Source organism: Hemitrygon akajei, chromosome 8, assembly GCF_048418815.1.
Source record: "Hemitrygon akajei chromosome 8, sHemAka1.3, whole genome shotgun sequence".
Taxonomy (NCBI): domain Eukaryota; kingdom Metazoa; phylum Chordata; class Chondrichthyes; order Myliobatiformes; family Dasyatidae; genus Hemitrygon; species Hemitrygon akajei.
This window is the reverse complement of record NC_133131.1, coordinates 169069688-169089349: the sequence shown is the minus strand read 5'-3', so window position 1 is coordinate 169089349 and position 19662 is coordinate 169069688. Positions and strand designations below refer to the sequence as shown.

The following is a 19662-nucleotide window of genomic DNA, read 5'->3' as shown; positions in this document are numbered from 1 at the left end:
CTTGTTTCTCTTGTCATAGATGCTGCCTGCCCTACTGAGTATTTCCTCTTTTTAATTTGGGTCAACCCTTGTGTGTGGCAGAGACTCACTACTTCCCCTTCAAAGTTCGAAGTAAATTTATTAACAATGTACATATATGTCACCATATACAACCATGAGATTAATTTTCTTGCAGGCTTCCATAGTATATACTAAGAAACATAATAGAATCAATGAAAGACAGCACTCAATAAAACAGAAGTCAGCAGAGAAAAGAGAGTATGGCCTGGATGGTGCAGGTTCTCGATGATGAATACTGCTTTTCTTCTTCTTGGAGATATGCTCAATGATAGAGAGGAGACATATCCACTATTTTTGTAGGCTTAAATCATCTAATGTTTCAGTGGGCCAGAATGTCCGTTACCTTACTGCATCTCTAAAAAAAACATATCCAGTCACTCTAGATAATGAGCTCCAGAAATATTCCAGCAAATCTCTGCTGCCTCTCCAAGGCCTGGTTCATTATTGTCCATAAGACATAGGAGCAGAATTAGGCTATTCAGCCCATCGAGTCTGCTCCACGATTCTATCATAGCTGATCCCAGAAACCACTCAACCCCATACACCTACCTTTGATGTCCTGACCAATCAGAAAACTATCAAATCTGCCTTAGCAATAACCATGGACTTGGCCTCCACCACAGTGTGTGGCAGAGCATTCCACAGATTCACTACTTTCTGGATTAAAAAAATTACTCCTTACCTCTGTTCTAAAAGGACACCCCTCAATTTTGAGGCTGTACCCTCTAGTTCTGGATACCCTCACATAGAAACATCCTTCCTATCTAGTCCTTTCAACATGGTTCCGAGTTCGAATCTGGGCAGCTCCTTGCATGCTTTCCATCCGTGCCAGGTTGAATGTCGAGCTAGCAACTCAGCCTCGTAAAAAACAGTCAAGTGTTACGGAAACAGCAAAAATGCCACCTAATATGCCATAAGGCAGGAAAAGGAACAACAACAACTCCTCAAATATAAAGCAACAAATCTTTACAAAAATGATCCCACTGATGAAAGGCTTAATGTATCAGGAGTGTCTCGAGGTCAATACTTGATGGAGTGGAAGAGGATGGTGGGGATCTCATTGAAACCTACCTACCAGATACTTCAAAGCTCAGACAAAGCATGTAAAGGATGTTTCCTTTAATAGGCAAGTCTCAGATCTGAGGGCACAGCTTCAGAATAAAGGGATGTCCCTTTAAAACTGAGGTGAGGAGGATATTTTTTTCAGCTGGACGGTGGTGAATCTGTGGAATTCAATGCCACAGAGGTCATTGAGTTGACATAGAATGGTGCAATAAACAAAAAACATCCAGCGAGCAGCAGTTCTGTGGGAGAAAATGCCTTGTTAATGAGGGAGGTCAGAGGAGAATGGCCAGACTAGTTCTGGCTGACAGGAAGGCCACAGTAACTCACATAACCACGCATTACAACAGTAGTGTGCAGGAGAGCATTGGTGAACGAACAGCAAGTCAAAGCTTGAAGTGTATGGGCTACAGCAGTAGGTTCCACTGCTATACCTAATAAAGTGGCCAGTCAATATCTGAATATCGCAGAAAGGTATTAGGAAAAATCAGAAACATAGGTATTAAGGAGCATCTGAAAGTAGAGAAAGGAAGACAGGTTTTTGAAGAGAATTGCAAAATTTATTGGTCTTGCTGCTCAGGTGCAGGAATGAAAGAAAATCCAGATTACTCAAGAGGTCAAGTTTGACCCTGAAGAAATTTTTGAGGATAGCTCGCTGCAGTAATTTAGGGCTAATTACTGGTGGGAATTGTAAATTTAAATTACATTTTATGTACTGACTTGATGGAGAACTTGGAAGAAATGTTTACATGTTTGAATAACTGGTGAAGTTACATACAAGGAGGAATAATGTTTTGTATATGCCTTCCTTCATACAGTTGACCTTCCTTGCACAGACATCTCTAAATTCCAATGTGGGATTATTTTCAAGTTAATGAGAGGAATAAGAATTGTGCTAGCCTGTTCTGGATCAGGCAAGGAGGCACCTTGGCATGGTAGTGTAGTGGTTAGTACAGTGCTTTACAGTACCACAACCAGCTTTCAATTCCTGCCGCTGCCTGTAAAGAGTTTGTGCATTCTCCCTGTAATCGCGTGGCTTTCCTTTGGGAGTTCTGGTTTGCTCCCACATTCTAAAGACTTATCTGTTGATGATTTAATTGGTTAAAATTGGCCTATCATTAGGATAGGGATTGCTGGATGGCAGGCTCGAAGGGCCTGAAGGGCCTATTCTGCGCTGTAGCCCCAAAAATAAATAAATAAAATCCACTTAAAGTAATGCCAGTAGTTATATTGCTGACATTTTTGGATATTGAGGCCAGAGTTATCAGATAAAACTTTCTACTCAATCATAAAATTATCCCTTGAGTCAAACCTGCAGTGTCCATTTGTGGCAGCAATAAAGAATGAAGAAACTTTATTAACACGAGATTCTGCAGAGGCTAGAAATATTGAGCATCACATAAGGTACTGTTAGAGCTCTAGAAAGTTACAAGGATGCGAGGAAGGAGCTAAAGAATGAAATTAGGAGAGCTAGAAGGGGCCATGAAAAGGCCTTGGTGAGCAAGATTAAGGAAAGCCCCAAGGCATTCTACAAGTATGTGAAAAGCAAGAAGATGAGCCATGTGAGAATAGGACCAATCAGATGCAATAGTGGAAAGGTGCATGGAGCCAGTGGAGGTAGTGGAGATACATAATGAATACTTTGCTTCAGTATTCAGTATTCACCAGTGAAAAGGACCTTAGCAATTGTGGGGATGACTTACAGTGGACTGAAATGTTTGAGTGTATAGACATTAAGAAAGAAGATGTGCTGGAGCTGTTGAAAGGTATTAAGTTAGCTAAGTCTCTGGGACCGGACGAGATATACCCCAGACTACTGTGGGAAGTGAGGGAGCAGATTGCTGGGCCTCTGGCAATGATCTTTGCATGATCAATAGGGAGGGGAGAAGTACCAGTGGATCGGAAGGTTGCAAATGTTGTTCTCTTGTTCAAGAAAGAGAGCAGAGATAACACAGTAAATAGATAGATAGATAGATAGATACTTTATTCATCCCCATGGGGAAATTCAACTTTTTTTTCCAATGTCCCATACACTTGTTGTAGCAAAACTAATAACATACAATACTTAACTCAGTAAAAAAAAATATGATATGCATCTAAATCACTATCTCAAAAAGCATTAATAATAGCTTTTAAAAAGTTCTTAAGTCCTGGCGGTTGAAATTAAAGACCAGTGAGTCGTACTTCAGCGGTGGGCAGGTTTTGTGAGAAAATCCTGAGAGGCAGGATTTATGAGCATTTGAAGAGACATAACCTGATTGGGGATAGTCAGCATAGCTTTGTCAAGGGCAAATTGTGCCTTATGAGCCTAATTAAATTCTTTGAGGTTGTAACAAAACACTTTGATGAAGGCGGAGCAGTGGATGTAGTGTATATGGATTTCAGTAAGGCATTTGATAAGGTTCCCCATGCAAGGCTCATTCAGAAAGTAATGAGGCATGGGATCCAAGGAGACTTTGCTTTGTGGATCCAGAATTGGCTTGACCACAGAAGGCAGAGGCTGGTTGTAGATGGTTCATATTCTGCATGGAGGACGGTGACCAGTGGTGTTCCGCAGGGATCTGTTCTGGGACCTCTCCTCTTTGTGATTTTTATAAATAACTTGGATGAAGAAGTAGAAGGATGGGTTAGTAAATTTGCTGCTGACAGGTTGGAGTTGTTGTGGATATTCCGGAGGGCTGTCAGAGGTTACAGCAGGACTTTGATGGGATGCAAAACTGGGCTGAGAAATGGCAGATGGAGTTCAACCCAGATAAGTTTGAGGTGGTTTATTTTGGTAGATCAAACATTATGGCAGAATATAGCAATAATGGTAAGACTCTTGGCAATGTGGCGGATCAGGGAGATCTTGGTTGTCCATGTCCATAGGACACTCAAAGCTGCTGCGCAGGTTGACAGTGTTGTTAAGTAGGCATACGGTGCATTGGTCTTCATCAACCACGGGATTAAGTTCGAGTGCTGTGTGGTAATGTTAAAGTTATATAAGACCTTAGTTAGACTCCACTCAGAGTATTGTGTTCAGTTCCAGTCACCTCATTGCAGGAAGGATGTGGATACTCTAGAGAGTGCAGAGGAGATTTACAAGGATGTTGCCTGGACTGGAGAGTATGCCTTATGAGAATAAGTTGAGTGAACTTGGCCTTTTCTCCTTGGAGCGTCAGAGGATGAGAGGTACTGTGATAGAAGTGTGTAAGATGATGAGAGGCTTTCTCCCAGGGCTGAAATGGCTAATATGAGGGTGCATAGTTTTGCAAGTTGGCACCATGGGGATGTCAGAGGTAAGTTTTCTACATAGAGAGTGGTGGATGTGTAGAATGCACTGTCAGTGACAGTGGTAGAGGCAGATACAATAGGCTCTTTTAAGAGACTTGGATAGGTACACGGTGCTTAGAAAAATGAAGGGTTATGCAGTTTCTAGAGTAGATTACTATCATGGTTCCGGTTAGCTTGTTCCCCTTTAACGCTCCTTTCTCCCTGATTATGCCCTAATTTCAGTCATTAGATCTCCAATTGCTGCTAGTTTACTCAATTATAGTACACCTGGTTTTCATCAGAGACTGAATAAGTACGATGGCATCACTATCACAGGTTGCCAGTTTGTTGGTCTTCTCGTATGATACTTCGTTCCCTTGTCCGATTAGAACCATTAGTTCTAAGTTCAGCTCCAGTTTCAAGATATTCCATGAAAACCCAGTCTCCATATCAGAGCTCTGTGTCAAGATTCCTCCTGTTTGCTGTTCAACGTTCACGTCTACGCCAGCATCCCCAACTCAATTTCCGTGCCTGTGTCCTGCACTTGGGTTCTCCTCATTCGCTCCATGCAACCGAACAAACTGACCATAATGAACCCTGTGGACACAAATTCCCTGCAACAAGCCCTCGCTGGCCAGGGCTCCCTATTGGGCTTGCACAATCAGCTGCTCCGGGATATCATGGAGAACCTCCGTTCCCTGTCAGTGAGCGTAAGAAAGGTCAGTGAACAGGTTGACCGAGTATCTGCCCATCTTGCCCTGTCGACTCCAGGAACTCTGTCTGACCAGCCCAGACAGCCTGTAATGGCGACGCCCGATGCGTCCACTACATGTCTGCTAAGAGAGCCACACGTACCTGAACCAGAACCCTATGCCGGAGATCCGGGGAAGTGCCGGGCCTTTCCACTGTAATGTTTCTTGGTGTTCGAACAGCAGCCATCCACGTAAGCCACGGACAGATCAAAGATAGCTTACATTATGGGGTTGTTGCGAGGAAATGCCTTAGCATGGGCCACCGCGATTTGGGATAATCAGCCAGAGACCTGCTATTCCTTCCCCACCTTCATCTCAGAAATAAGGAAGATTTTTGACCATCCTGTCCGTGGTAAAGATGCCGCTAAGCATCTACTCATCCTTTGTCAAGGCTCACGCAGTGTTGCCGAATACTCCATGGAGTTCCGGACACTAGCGGCCGACTCGGGCTGGAATGGTGAGGCACTCCAGGAGGTATTCCAACAAGGCCTCTGCGACAAGGTAAAGGAGGAGTTGGCGGCTAGGGATGACACTAACAGCCTGGATTCGGTGATCTCCCTAGCCACCAGGCTGGACAACCTACTCCGAGAATGGCAGAGAGAGAGAACTGGTCGTCCTACTCCTTTGGCCACCCCACGGTACGCTTTACCATCTACTCCCAGCCCGAACCTCTCTCCTCCTCCCATTCCTAGATTAGCACCCGGCCCGGCCGTTTCCACCACCCCGGGAGAGGAACCAATGCAGCTGGGACGGAGCCATCTTTCTCCCACAGAGCGACTCCGGAGATTCGGAGCCAGGGATTGTCTCTATTGCGGTCAGTCTGGCCATTTTCATGCCACCTGTTCCCTTTGGCCAAAAGGGGAGGGCTCACCAGTAGAAAGGGGGACCCTGGTGAGAGACAACATTCCCTTCTGTCCCCCAATCCCAGATGCAGATCCAAGCTACTGTAAGCTACCACCAACAGTCCCTGTCCTGTCTGCCTTGATAGACTCCAGTGCTGAGGGGAATCTGTTGGATGAAAACATAGCTTCCCAGGCCAGAATTCCTTGGGAGCCATTGAGTACCCCTCTGAAGCCCGGGCACTGGACGGAAGACTTCTGGCCCGAGTCACTCACTGTACACCCCCACTGTGAATCATCGGGAACAGGTACAATTTAACCTAATTTCCTCTCCTCAAGCTCCTATAGTTCTTGGGTACCCCTGGTTAAGCGGCCATAATCCTTACATTGATTGGTCCACCAGGAAGATAGCCAGCTGGAGTCCGTTTTGTCACTCCACTTGTCTACAGTCGGCCCTTTCCCCTGCAAGAGCCACGACCTCATCTGCCATTGAACTCCCCCCCCACCCCCCGACTTGTCCAGGGTTCCAGCAAAGTACCACGACCTGGGACAAGTGTTTAGTAAACAATGTGCCCTTTCCCTGCCTCAACACCAACCGTACGATTGTGCTATCGGCCTTCTCCCCGGAGCTCCTCTACCTACCAGTCGGCTGCATAACTTGTCTTGGCCAGAGTGGGAAGCAATGGAGGGTTACATCAGTGAATCTCTCGTGGCGGGCATTATCCGACCCTCATCCTCCCCGGTGGGCGCAGGGTTCTTCTTTGTGGGGAAGAAGGATGGCTCTCTCCGTCCCTGCATCGACTACTGAGGCCTAAATCATATAACCATTAGGAACAAGTACCCACTGCCTCTTATAAGTTATGCGTTCGAACCACTTTACGGAGACACCATCTTCTTGAAGTTGGACCTAAGAAGTGCCTACCATTTGGTCCGAATAAGGGAGGGGACAAGTGGAAGATGGCATTCAATACCCCTTTAGGCCACTTGGAGTACTTGGTCATGCCTTTTGGCCTTACCAATGACCCGCAGTTTTTCAAGCCTTGATTAACGGTAACTAAGAGACTTTATCAACCGCTTTGTGTTTGTCTACCTAAATGACATCCTAATCTTTTCCAGCAGTCCCCAGCACACGTGCACCATGTCCGTCAAGTCCTGCAGAGGCTGGGGGAGAATAAATTATTCGTAAAGGCAGAGAAATGCGAACTCTACGTCCCCTCGGTCAACTTCCTAGGTTATATCATCGAGTGTGGACAGGTGAGAGTTGATCCCGAGAAGATCCGGGCTGTGAAGGAGTGGCCCAAACCCACGGACCACAAGCGACTCCAATGGTTCCTGGGGTTTGTGAACTTCTATCGCTGGTTCATCAGAAACTACAGTCAGGTGGCGGCTCCCCTTACCCGACTTACGTCACATGCCACACCTTTCCTTTGGAACTCCGAGGCGGAGCCAGCATTCGCCGAACTGAAGAGGCGTTTCACGTCTGCCCCCGTTCTGATTCAACTAACCCCTCCTGTCAGTTCATTGTGGAGGTTGACGCCTCTGACTCCGGGGTGGGAGTGGTACTGTCCCAACGTTCCGGCCCAGATCAGAAACTACATCCTTGTGCCGCCTTCTCTCGCCGACTGTCTCCTGCTGAACAAAATTACGACGTAGGGAACCGGGAGCTACTGGCGGTCAAACTGGCGTTGGAAAAATGGAGGCACTGGTTGGAGGGGGCGGAACACCCATTCATCATCTGGACAGACCATAAGAATCTTGAATATATCCAGACAGCCAAACGCCTGAATTCCTGCCAAGCCCGTGAGCATTATTTTTTGGCTGGTTCAGGTTTACCCTCACCTATCATCCGGGGTCCAAGAATGGGAAGCCCAATGCTCTCTCCCGTAAATATGTTTCCGAGGAGGACCTTCCCAACCCCGAGACCATCCTGGTTTTCATCAGAGACTGTGAAATAAGTGTGATGGCGTCACTATCATAGGTTGCCAGTTTGTTGGTCTATTCTCGTGTGATACTTCGTTCCCTTGTCCAATTAGAACTGTTAACTCTAAGTTCAGCTCCAGTTTCAAAATATTCCATGAAAACCCCATCTCCGTATCAAGACTCCATTTCAGAGCTCTATGTCAAGATTCCCCGTTTGCTGTTCAACGTTCATGTCTACGCCAGCATCCCCAACTGAATCTTCGTGCCTGTGTCCTGCACTTGGGTTCTCCTCAGTCGCTCCGTGCAACAGTTACATGGTCGGCACATTGTGGCCTGAGGGCCTATATCATGCTGTAAATTTGTATGATTCTATTACACACACACCAAGTGCAGAAGGAACTCAACAAGTGATGCGGTATCTATGGAGGGGAATAAACAGTCGAAATTTTGGACTGTCTCCTTTCCTCAGGGAAGGAGATGGGGGAGAAGAAGGAGTACAACCTGGCAGGTGATAGGTGAGACCAAGTGAGAGGGCAGGTGGGAGGGAGGATGAAGTAAGAAGCTTGGAGGTGATGGGTGGAAGAGGTAAGGGGCTGAAAAAATGGAATCTGATGTGAGAGGACACTGGTGGTGGATAAGCCCATCACCCTATTGGGGCAATGGCTGCCGGCAGTAGCTTGCTAGAGTCCTCTGTCCTGGGCCTGTCTTTCGCATTGTCTCCAGGTATAGCCCATCTTCATGGTATATCCTTTCCTTCCTAGGGGTGAGGTCTTTGGAGCTTCTTTTGGTGTTTCTGCAGCATTGGGTTTTTACGGGATGGGATTGCTAGCCCCATGCCCAACCCTCCTCCTGCAGCTGTTCTTGGGACATTCCATGGCAGAGTTAGAGAGCAATGGACTCAGAAAAGGAGGGGTGCTAGAGGGAGGTAATGGGTAGATAAGAAGAAGATGGGGTGACAGGGTAACCGGAATGAGGAATGGAAAACGAGAGGAGTGGAAGGTGGGAGCTATTGCCAGAAGTTGAAGAAATCAGTGTTCATGCCATCAGACAGAATATGAGGTGTTGCTCCTTCAACCTGAGTTTGACCTCATCATGGCAGTCAAGGAGGCTATAGATAGACATCAGAATGCAAAGTGGAATTGAAGTAGGTAAACATTTCTAAGTGGGACTAACTCAGGCAGGCACCTTGGCTAGCATGGACCATTAGGGGTGTATGGCCTATAGCTCTGCTTTATACTTAAATGACTCTAATGTTATATGTGCTAGTAAAAACTGAATACAGGGTGCTCTTGGGTTTTGTGATTTCTGATTTGTATGTAGATTTGGGGGCTGAGAGGTGACCTGATAGGTGTATGTAATTTCTGAGAGACATGGATAGGGTAGATAGTCAGAGTCATGCGTCTTAGGAACACTACAGCACAGAAACAAGCCCTTTGGCCTGTGCAGTATATTCTGCCTAGTCCCAACGTCCCATACCTAGATGTCGCAAGATGGCAGTGAATGTGGTTGCAGTGGCACCTCCAGTTCCAATCAATGCTGAAATTTTGTGTAGCATAGTTAGGGATTGGTAGGTATGAAATTGTGGGCATCACTTGAATCGTGGCTGAAAGATCATAGATGGGAGCTCAACATCCAAGGATATACATTCCATCAAAAGGACAGGCAGGTAGACAGAAGTGGCTCTGTTGGTTAAAAAAACATGAAATCAAATCCTTAGAAAGAAGTGACATAGAATCTGAATCCTTGTGGGCAGAGTTACGAAACTGCAAGGGTAAAAAGATCCTGATGGGAATTATATGCAGGTCTCTGAGCAGTAGCCAGGATTTTGCCAACAAAAGGCATGTAATAAGAACAATATTGTGATAATCATGGGGAATTTTAATATGCAGGTAGATTGGGAAAATCAGGTTGATGCTAAAACCCAAGAGAGGGAATTTGCAAAATACCTGCAAGATGACTTTTTGAGGCAGCTTGTGGTTGAACCCGGTAGGGAAATGGCAATTCTGGATTTGGTGCTATGTAATGACCCAGATTGGATTAGAGAGTTCAAGGTAAAGGAACCCTTAGGAGGCAGTGATTATAATATTGATAGGATTCATACAGCAATTTCAGAGGCAGAAGCCCTGCAGTTGGAGATGGAGAAGCATAAATCGAATGTGTCAGTATTACAATAGAGTTCAAGTAATTGCAGAGACAGGAGAGAGGAGCTGGCCAAAGTTGATTGGAAGGGCACTAGCAAGGATGACAGCAGAATAGCGATGGCAGGAGCGTTTGGGGGAAATTCGGAAGGCATAGGATAGATACATCCCAAAGATGATGAAGTATTCCAAAGGGAGGGTGAGGCAATCGTAGCTGACAAGGGAAGACACAGATGGTGTCAAAGCTAAAGAGAGACCATGTAATGGAACAAAAATAATAAGGTAGGGGATTGGAAAGTTTTTAAAAACCAACGGAAGGCAACCAACACATACAAAATGTTGGTGGAACATAACAGGCCAGGCAGCATCTATAGGAAGAAGTACAGTTGACGTTTCGGGCGGAGATCCTTCGTCAGGACTAACTAAAAGAAGAGATAGTAAGAGATTTTAAAGTGGGAGGGGGAGATCCAAAATGATAGGAGAAGACAGGAGGGGGAGGGATGAAGCTAAGAGCTGGAAAGTTGATTAGCAAAAGTGATACACAGCTGCAGAAGGGAGAGGATCATGGGATGGGAGGTCTAGGGAGAAAGAAAGGGGGAGGGGAGCACCAGAGGGAGATGGAGAGCAGGCAAGGAGTGATTGTGAAAGGTGTAGAGAGAGAGAAAAAAAGGGGAAAAATAATAAATAAAGGATGGGGTAAGAAGGGGAGGGGGGCATTAACAGAAGTTAGAGAAATCAGTGAGATGAGAGTGGATATCGGAGTGTTGAAAAATGACGCTGGAGAGGTAGTAATGGGAGATGAAGAAATGACAATGAACTGAATAATTACTTTGCATCAGTCTTCATTGTGGAAGAACACTAGCAGAATGAGAGAAATGTGAGTGTGTCAGGGAGCAGAAGTGAATGTTGTTGCTATTACGAAGGAGAAGGTGCTTGGTAAGATAAAAAGTCTGAAGGTAGATAAGTCACCTGGACCAGATGAATGATGCCTAGAAGAGGTAGCTGAAGAGATTGTGGAGGCATTCTTTCAAGAATCACTGAATTCTGGAATGGTTCCTGAGGACTGGAATATTGCAAATGTCACTCCACTTTTTAAGAAGGAAGCCAGGCAGATGAAAGGAAATTATAGGCCAGTTAACCTGACTTTAGTGGTTGGAAAGATGTTGGCGTCTATTATGAAGGATGAGGTTTCAGGGTACTTGGAAGCACTTGATAAAATAGGCCAAAGTTGGAATGGTTTTCTAAAGGGGAATTCTTGCCTGACAAGTCTATCAGAATCTGTTGGAATTCTTTGAGGAAATAACAGAGAGTTGTTTATTTGGATTTTCAGAAGACCTTTGACAAGAAATCTCACATGAGGCTGCTTAACAAGTTAAGAGCCCATGGTATTACAGGAAAGATACTAGCATGGAACTAACAAACATGAAAAAAACCTGCAGATGCTGGAAATCCAAGCAACACAAAAAGTGTTGGAGGAACTCAGCAAGCCAGGCAGCCTTTATAGAAAAGAGTAAATAGCCGACATTTCTGGCTGAGCCCTTTCAAAAGGACTGGAAAAAGAAAGATGAGAGCAGTAAGGTGGAGGGAGGGGGAGAATGGATAGAATGGACAGTTACTAGCATGGATAGTTACTAGAGGGAACTGCATAGTCATACACTTTGATAGAAGGAATAAAGGCATGGGCTTTTTAAAATGGGGAGAAAAATCAGAGGTGTAAATGTACTGGGAATCCTTGTGCAGGATTCATAGAACATAGAATAATACTGCACAGTACAGGCCCTTCGGCCCACATTATTGTGCTGACCCTTAAACCCTGCCTCACATATAACCCCCACCTTAAATTCTTCCATATACCTGTCTAGTAATCTCTTAAATTTCACTAGTGTATCTGCCTTCACCACTGACTCAGGCAGTGCATTCCATGCACCAACCACTCTCTGAGTGAAAAACCTTCCTCTAATATCCTCCTTGAACTTCCCTCCCCTTACCTTAAAGCCATGTCCTCTTGTGTTGAGCAGTGGTGCCCTGGGGAAGAGGCGCTGGCTGTCTACTCTATCTATTCCTCTTAATATCTTGTATACTTCTATCATGTCTCCTCTCATCCTCCTCCTCTCCAAAGAGTAAAGCCCTAGCTCCCTTAATCTCTGATCATAATGCATACTCTCTAAACCAGGCAGCATCCTGGTAAATCTCCTCTGTACCCTTTCCAATGCTTCCACATCCTTCCTATAGTGAGGCGACCAGAAATGGACACAGTACTCCAAATGTGGCCTCACCAGAGTTTTATAGAGCTGCATCATTACATCGCGTCTCTTAAACTCTGTCCCTTGACTTATGAAAGCTAACATCCCATAAGCTTTCTCAACTACCCTATCTACCTGTGAGCAACTTTCAGGGATCTGTGGACATGTACCTCCAGATCCCTCTGCTCCTCCACAACACCAAGTATCCTGCCATTTACTTTGTACTCTGCCTTGGAGTTTGTCCTTCCAAAGTGTACCACCTCACGCTTCTCCGGGTTGAACTCCATCTGCCACTTCTCAGCCCACTTCTGCATCCTATCAATGTCTCTCTGCAATCTTCAACAATCCTCTACACTATCTACAACACCACCAACCTTGATGTCGTCTGCAAACTTGCCAACCCACTCTTCTACCCCCACATCCAGGTTGTTAATAAAAATCACAAAAAGTAGAGGTCCCAGAACCAATCCTTGTGGGACACCACTATTCACAACCCTCCAATCCGAATGTACTCCCTCCACCATGACCCTCTGCTTTCTGCAGGCAAGCCAATTCTGAATCCACCTGGCCAAACTTCCCTGGATCCCATGCCTTCTGACTTTCTGAATAATCCTACTGTGTGGAACCTTGTCAAATGCCTTACTAAAATCCATGTAGATCACATCCACTGCACTACCCTCATCTATTTGCCGGGTCACCTCCTCAAAGAACTCTATCAGGCTTGTTGGACACGGTCTGCCCTTCACAAAGCCATGCTGACTGACCCTGATCAGACCATGATTCTCTAAATACCCATAGATCCTTTCTCTAAGAATCTTTTCCAACAGCTTTCCCACCACTGACATAAGGCTCACTGGTTATAATTACCCGGACTATCCCTACTACCTTTTTTGAACAAGAGAACAACATTTGCCTCCCTCCAATCCTCCAGTAACATTCCCATGGATAACAAGGACATAAAGATACTAGCCAGAGGCTCAGCAATCTCTTCCCTTGCCTCGTGGAGCAGACTGGGGAATATTCTGACAGGCCCCGGGGACTTATCTATCCTAATGTACGTTTGTATTTTAACAACTCCCAACACCTCCTGTCCCTTAATATCAACATGCTTCAGAACATCAACACCACTCATATTGTCCTCACCATCATCAAGTTCCCTCTCATTGGTGAAAGCCAAAGAGAAGTATTCATTGAGGACCTCGCTCACTTCCACAGCCTCCAGGCATGTCTTCCTACCTTTATCTCTAATTGGTCCTACCTGCACTCCTGTCATCCTTTTGTTCTTCACATAATTGAAGAATGCCTTGGGGTTTTCCTTTACCCTACTCGCTAAGGCCTTCTTATGCCCCCTTCTTGCTCTCCTCAGCCCCTTCTTAAGCTCCTTTCTTGCTACCCTATATTCCTCAATAGACCTATCTGATCCTTGCTTCCTCATGTATGCTGCCTTCTACCTGACTAGATTCTCCACCTCACTTGTCACCCATGGTTCCTTCACCCTACCATTCTTTATCTTCCTCACCGGGACAAATTTATCCCTAACAACCTGCAAGAGATCCCTAAACATCAACCACATGTACATAGTACATTTCCCTGCAAAAACATCATCCCAGTTCACACCCGTAAGTTCTAGCCTTATAGCCTCATAATTTGCCCTTCCCCAATTTAAAAATGTTCCTGTCCTCGCTGATTCTGTCCTTTACTATGATAATACTAAAGGCCAGGGAGCAGTGGTCACTGTCCCCCAGATGCTCACCCACTGAGAGATCTGTGACCTGACCCGGTTCGTTACCTAATACTAGATCTAGTATGCTATTCCCCCTAGTCGGCCTGTCAACATACTGTGACAGGAATCCGTCCTGGACACACTTAACAAACTCTGCTGCATCTAAACCATTGGAACTAATCAGGTGCCAATCAATATTAGGGAAGTTAAAGTCACCCATGATAACAACCCTGTTATTTTTGCACCTTTCCAAAATCTGCCTCCCAATCTGCTCCTCGGTATCTCTGCTGCTACCAGGGGGCCTATAGAATACCCCCAGCAGAGTAACTGCTCCCTTCCTGTTCTTGACTTCCACCCATACTGACTCAAAAGAGGATCCTGCTACATTACCTACCCTTTCTGTAGCTGTAGTAGTATCCCTGACCAGTAATGCCTCCCCTCCTCCCCTTTTCCCCCCTCTTCTATCCCTCTTAAAGCACTGAAATCCAGGAATATTGAGAATCCATTCCTGCCCTGGTGCCAGCCAAGTCTCTGTAATAGCCACTACATCATAATTCCATGTTCTTATCCAAGCTCTCAGTTCATCACCTTTGTTCCTGATGCTTCTTGCATTGAAATACACGCACTTTAGCCCTTCTACATTACTACCTTTACACCCTTTATTCTGCTTCTCTTTCCACAAAGACTCTCTATATGTTAGATCTGGCTTTACTCCATGCACTTCTTCCACTGCTCTATTGCTCCAGGTCCCATCCCCCTTGCAAATTAGTTTAAACCCTCCCGGACCATGCTAGCAAACCTACCAGCAAGGATATTGCTCCCCCTCGAGTTCAGGTGCAACCCATCCAATCTGTGCAGGTACCACCTTCCCCAGAAGAGATCCCAATGATCCAAAAATCTAAAACCCTGCCCCCTGCACCAACTCCTCAGCCATGCATTCAACTGCCATCTCCTCCAATTCTTACCATCACTATCACGTAGCACTGGCAGCAATCCTGAGAACACCACCCTTGAGGTCCTGTTCTTCAGCCTTCTGCCTAGTTCCCGAAACTCACACCAGGACCTCATCCCTCTTCCTGCCTATGTCGTTGGTCCCAACATGTATCACGACTTCTGGTTGCTTTCCCTCTCATACCAGGAAGTTGTGCACCCACTCAGAGACATCCCAGACCATGCAACAAACAAGGACGCAACAATCCATGCGTGTGTTCCTTCTCACATCCACAAAATCTCCTGTCTGCTCCCCTGACTATACAGTCCCCATGACAACAGCTCTCCTCTTCTCCATCCCATCCTTCTGCACCACAGGGATCCTCCAACAGTATCTAGGACAGTATACTTATTATACAGGGGAATGGCTAGAGGGGTGCTCTGCACTACCTGTCTACTCACCTTCGCTTTCCCCCCTCTGACTGTCACCCAACGACCTGCTTCCGGCAGCTTAGGTGTGACTACCTTCCTGTAGCTCTCATCTATGACTGTCTCATTCTCCCTTATGAGCCCCTAAACATTCCCTAAATGTTAACTTGGTGGTTGTGTTGCTAGCAAGGAAGGCATTATAAGGCAATGGTCAGACCACACTTGGAGTATTGTGAGCAGTTTCGGGATCCATATCTAAGAAAGAATGTACTGACATTGGAGAGGATTCATAGGAGGTTCACAAGAATGATCTCAAGAATGAAGTGGTTAACATGAGCGTTTGATGGCTCTGGGCCTGTACTCGCTGGAGTTTAGAAGAATGGGGAGGAGGAATCTCATTGAAACATATGAAACATTGAAAGGCCTAGACAGAATGGAAGTGGAGTGGATAGTTCCTATAGTTGGGCGGTCTAGGACCAGATGGCAAAGCCTCAGAATTGAGGGATTTCCATTTAGAACAGATGAGGAAGATTTTCTTTAGCCCAAGGGTGCTGAATCTGTGGAATTTATTGCCACAGATGGCTGTACAGGCAAAGTCATTGAGTATATTTAAGCTGGAGGTTGATGGGTTCTTGATTAGTAAGGGGGTTAAGGGTTACAGGGAGAAGGCAGGAGAATGGGGTTGAAAAGGATGATAAATCAGCCCTGATGGAATGGTGGAGCAGACTCAATGGTCCAAATGGTCCTGTTTTATGGTCTTACGGATTTGAACCATGGGCAGGCAGATGGGATTTGTTTAAATTAGCATCATAGTCAGCACAGCCTTTGTGGGCCAAATGGCCTCTTCTTGCGCAGTAGTTTTCCATGTTCTACGATTTTGAAAATTTCATCCCAGTATGACTTGAATTAGGACTAGATGAAGTGAACCTTCTCATTCCACTTGATTCATCGGAAGCATTTGCAACTGTTAGAGCTGTTTTACCAGTTTAACTGTCCCTACAGCAGGAACAGAACAGTGTATTTTAACTTACATAAACAGTAGCATTCCAGCCTATCTATTAATCGCTTTGCTCTGTGAGGTTGTTTCAGGCATGTGAGAAATGTCGGTGTCTGGGCTATGGACAGCCTCAGAAACGTAATCATGTTTTCCTTGCATGAGAAGGTAATGGCTATGATGGATGCATTGAAGCCAGCTTCTCTTTAAACTGATTGTGTGCCTTCTCCTTGCCAGTCATTCTTTGCATTGTTCACATGCTAACTGTTAAACCCAACAGGCCAGATTTTAAAAGGGAATTGGATGTGAACCTGACCTTTATAATAAATCAAGATATAACCTCTTTAAAACTTTAAATGCAAAAAAAAAGATGGGTAGCTTGTGTTGGCTGCTTGTTTGTAGGATTGTTCACCGAGCCCAGAGGTTAGGTCACAGATGTTTTGTCACCTTGAAACAGCATTCAATTGTGCACTGATATCACGTTTGTGACCTAAACCTTCAGGCTCGGCAATCAACCCTACAAACAAGTTCTATAAAGCTATTGGAAATGCAAAGAGATTATGCCAATCCAAAATAAAATCCCAGCGTAGCCATTAGTTGCGGTAGAGTTTACAAACTCATCACTGATCTCAGAATCCTGGGGCCCAACACGTCCTTCTGCAGCTGGATCCGTGAGTTCCTAACAAACAGACCACGATCAGTTAGGATAGGCAGCAAAAGTTTGCAGCTAAGGCCCCTACTCTATATCCAGTAAATTCTTGACTACATGCCAGATTCTGCATTAATTCAATCTACAAGTTTGCAGATGATACCACCCTACTGGGCCATATCTCAAATAACAGTGAGTTGGAGTATAGTAAGAAGATGGAGAGTTTCATAACATGGTGTCAAGACAACCTTTCCCTCAATAACAAATAAAAAGCTGATCATTGACTTCAGGAAAAGTGCCATTCCCATGGTCCTGTCTAAATTAAAAGTGCAGAGAATGAGAGGGTAGAGAGCTTTATTAAGAAAATCACCAATAGCTGTCCTGGGCCAACCACATAATGCCGTGGACAAGGAAGCTCACCAACACCTCTGCTTCCCGAGAAGGCAAAAGAAATTTGGCATGTCCCTGTCAACCTTTGACAGTTTTGATCAATGCACTACAGAAAGCATCCTATCCCGATGCATAACGGCTTGGTATGGCAACTGCTGTGCCTGTGACCACAAGAAAATGCGCAGAGTTGTGAATACAGCGCAGCACATCACCTCCATGGACAATGTCTGTGCTTATCGCTGCCTGCAACAGTCTGTGTAATCAAAGACCCCAGCCGTGTCGGACATTCCCTTAAACCCTGACGGCATGTATCACCAGGCTCAAGACATAGGATGGATTCTTGACCTCACAATCTACCTTGTTATGATCTTGTCCCTTCTTGTTTACCTGCCTTACATTTTCTCTGTTATCCTCTGAGGGTAACAAAATTCAGATACTGTTAAGCCCCTTGGGCAAGCAGTTAACACATCTATGAGCCTCTCCACACCAGCCCTTCTCTGTTCTTCCTACTCCCATCAGGCAAAAGATGCAAAGCCTCAAGGCTAAATTCAAGGACAGCTTCTATCCCACTGTTACTAGGCTCTTGAATGGACCTTTCGTATGTTACTAATTGAACTTATGATCTCTGAAACTACAGATTTCCCCTCACTATCCAAAGGTAGAGCGTTCCTATGAAACCGTTTGTAAGCCGAAATGTCGTAAAGCGAAGAAGCAATTTCCATTAATTTAGATGAGAAAAATTTTTGAGCATTCCCAGAACCAAAAAGTAACCTACCAAATCATACCAAATAACACATAAAACCTAAACTAACACTAACATATAGAAAAAGTAGGAATGATATGATAAATATCCAGCCTATATAAAGTAGAAATATTGTAGGTACGGTGTAGTTTCACTTATCAGATCGGGAAGACAGCGAGCCAAAATCGATTTGGAGGAAAAAAAATCGGCATGTACATGCATGCACACACAAGTGCCCACACAAGGCTTTGCGGTCATGGTAGTTTTTCTCGGGGTAAACACATGTATAAAGTGGGCATCTTTTTTTTCGTAAAAGCGAAAATCCTCTGGTTAGCGAAAACAGGTCTTTCGTAACAGTGAGCTGTCGTAAAGCGAACGTTTGAAAAACGTGGGCCTCCTATATTTCATTGGGGCCTTTGTGTTTATTTATCTACCTATACTGCACTTTCTCTGTAATCACAACAGTTTATGATGTGTTCTGTTTTTTTATTACTGCATCAGTGAAATTATGTATGATGTGATCTGTCTGGATGCACACAGACCAAAAGCTTTTCACTGTATCCTCTTTTCATCTTTATATAGGCAGCACAGCATTGGAAACTGTGAGCAGTTTCAAACTCCTGAGAGTGCACATCCCATAGTCCCAGAACAAATTCTGTACAATCAGGAAAGCTCAGCAACACCTCTACTTTCTCAGGAGGCTGAAGAGAACTGTACTATGCACATCGTATAGATGCGCAGCAGAGAGCATCCTAACAAGCTGCATCATTGCATGTAACGGAAACTGCACTGCAGTGGGCAGGAAAGCTCTACAATGGGTAGTCAAAGCTGCCCAATGCATCACCGGCACCAGATTTCCTGCCTTCAAGGATATGTTTACAGAAAGATGCAAGAATGGGGCCACTAATATCATGAAGGATCCCATCAAATGTGCTCACGGACTGTTTGACCCACTTTAGGGTCGCCAGCCTCAAAAACAGTTACTTTCCCTATGCAGTAAGGCTGATCAACACCTCCACTCATTAACCCCACACCACCACATCCCCAACCATCACTACTTTAGGATTTCCTATCAGAGTCTCCTTTTGTACAGACACTCAGGTGCCTAGCATCACTTTATGGACATACAATCTATCAATGTATATAAGCTATCTTATGCATTTATATTTATTGTGTTTTTTTTATTATTGTTGTGTTATTAATCTTATTGTGTTCGTTTGATGCTACATCAGATCTGGAGTAACAACTACACTTGTGTACTGGAAAAGACATTAAACCATCTTGAATCTCTGTTACTAGATCAATATCAGTATCATAGCCCCATTATTCTCCTCCAAATGTTTGCTCTTTGATCTTATACAAATATTAACATGTATTAGGTAATACATTAAACATTTTAAATATTTAAATAGAATTATATTAGCTAACAACCCACTTCAGTTCAATATATTTTTACTTAGAAGCATGATCAATTTGAAATCCCAAATGCAGCTTCTCAGAATGCTTTCTGTTGAAAAGGCATACAGTAGGGAGTCGCCC

At 44.8% G+C, this 19662-nt stretch overlaps 1 protein-coding gene across 1 annotated transcript in view; it reads left to right on the top strand.

Annotated features, from left to right (window-relative positions):
• Positions 1-19662, top strand: part of mindy4 (MINDY lysine 48 deubiquitinase 4) — a 275155-nt gene that overhangs the window by 193678 nt on the left and 61815 nt on the right. The gene's annotated exons all lie outside the window — the stretch shown is intronic.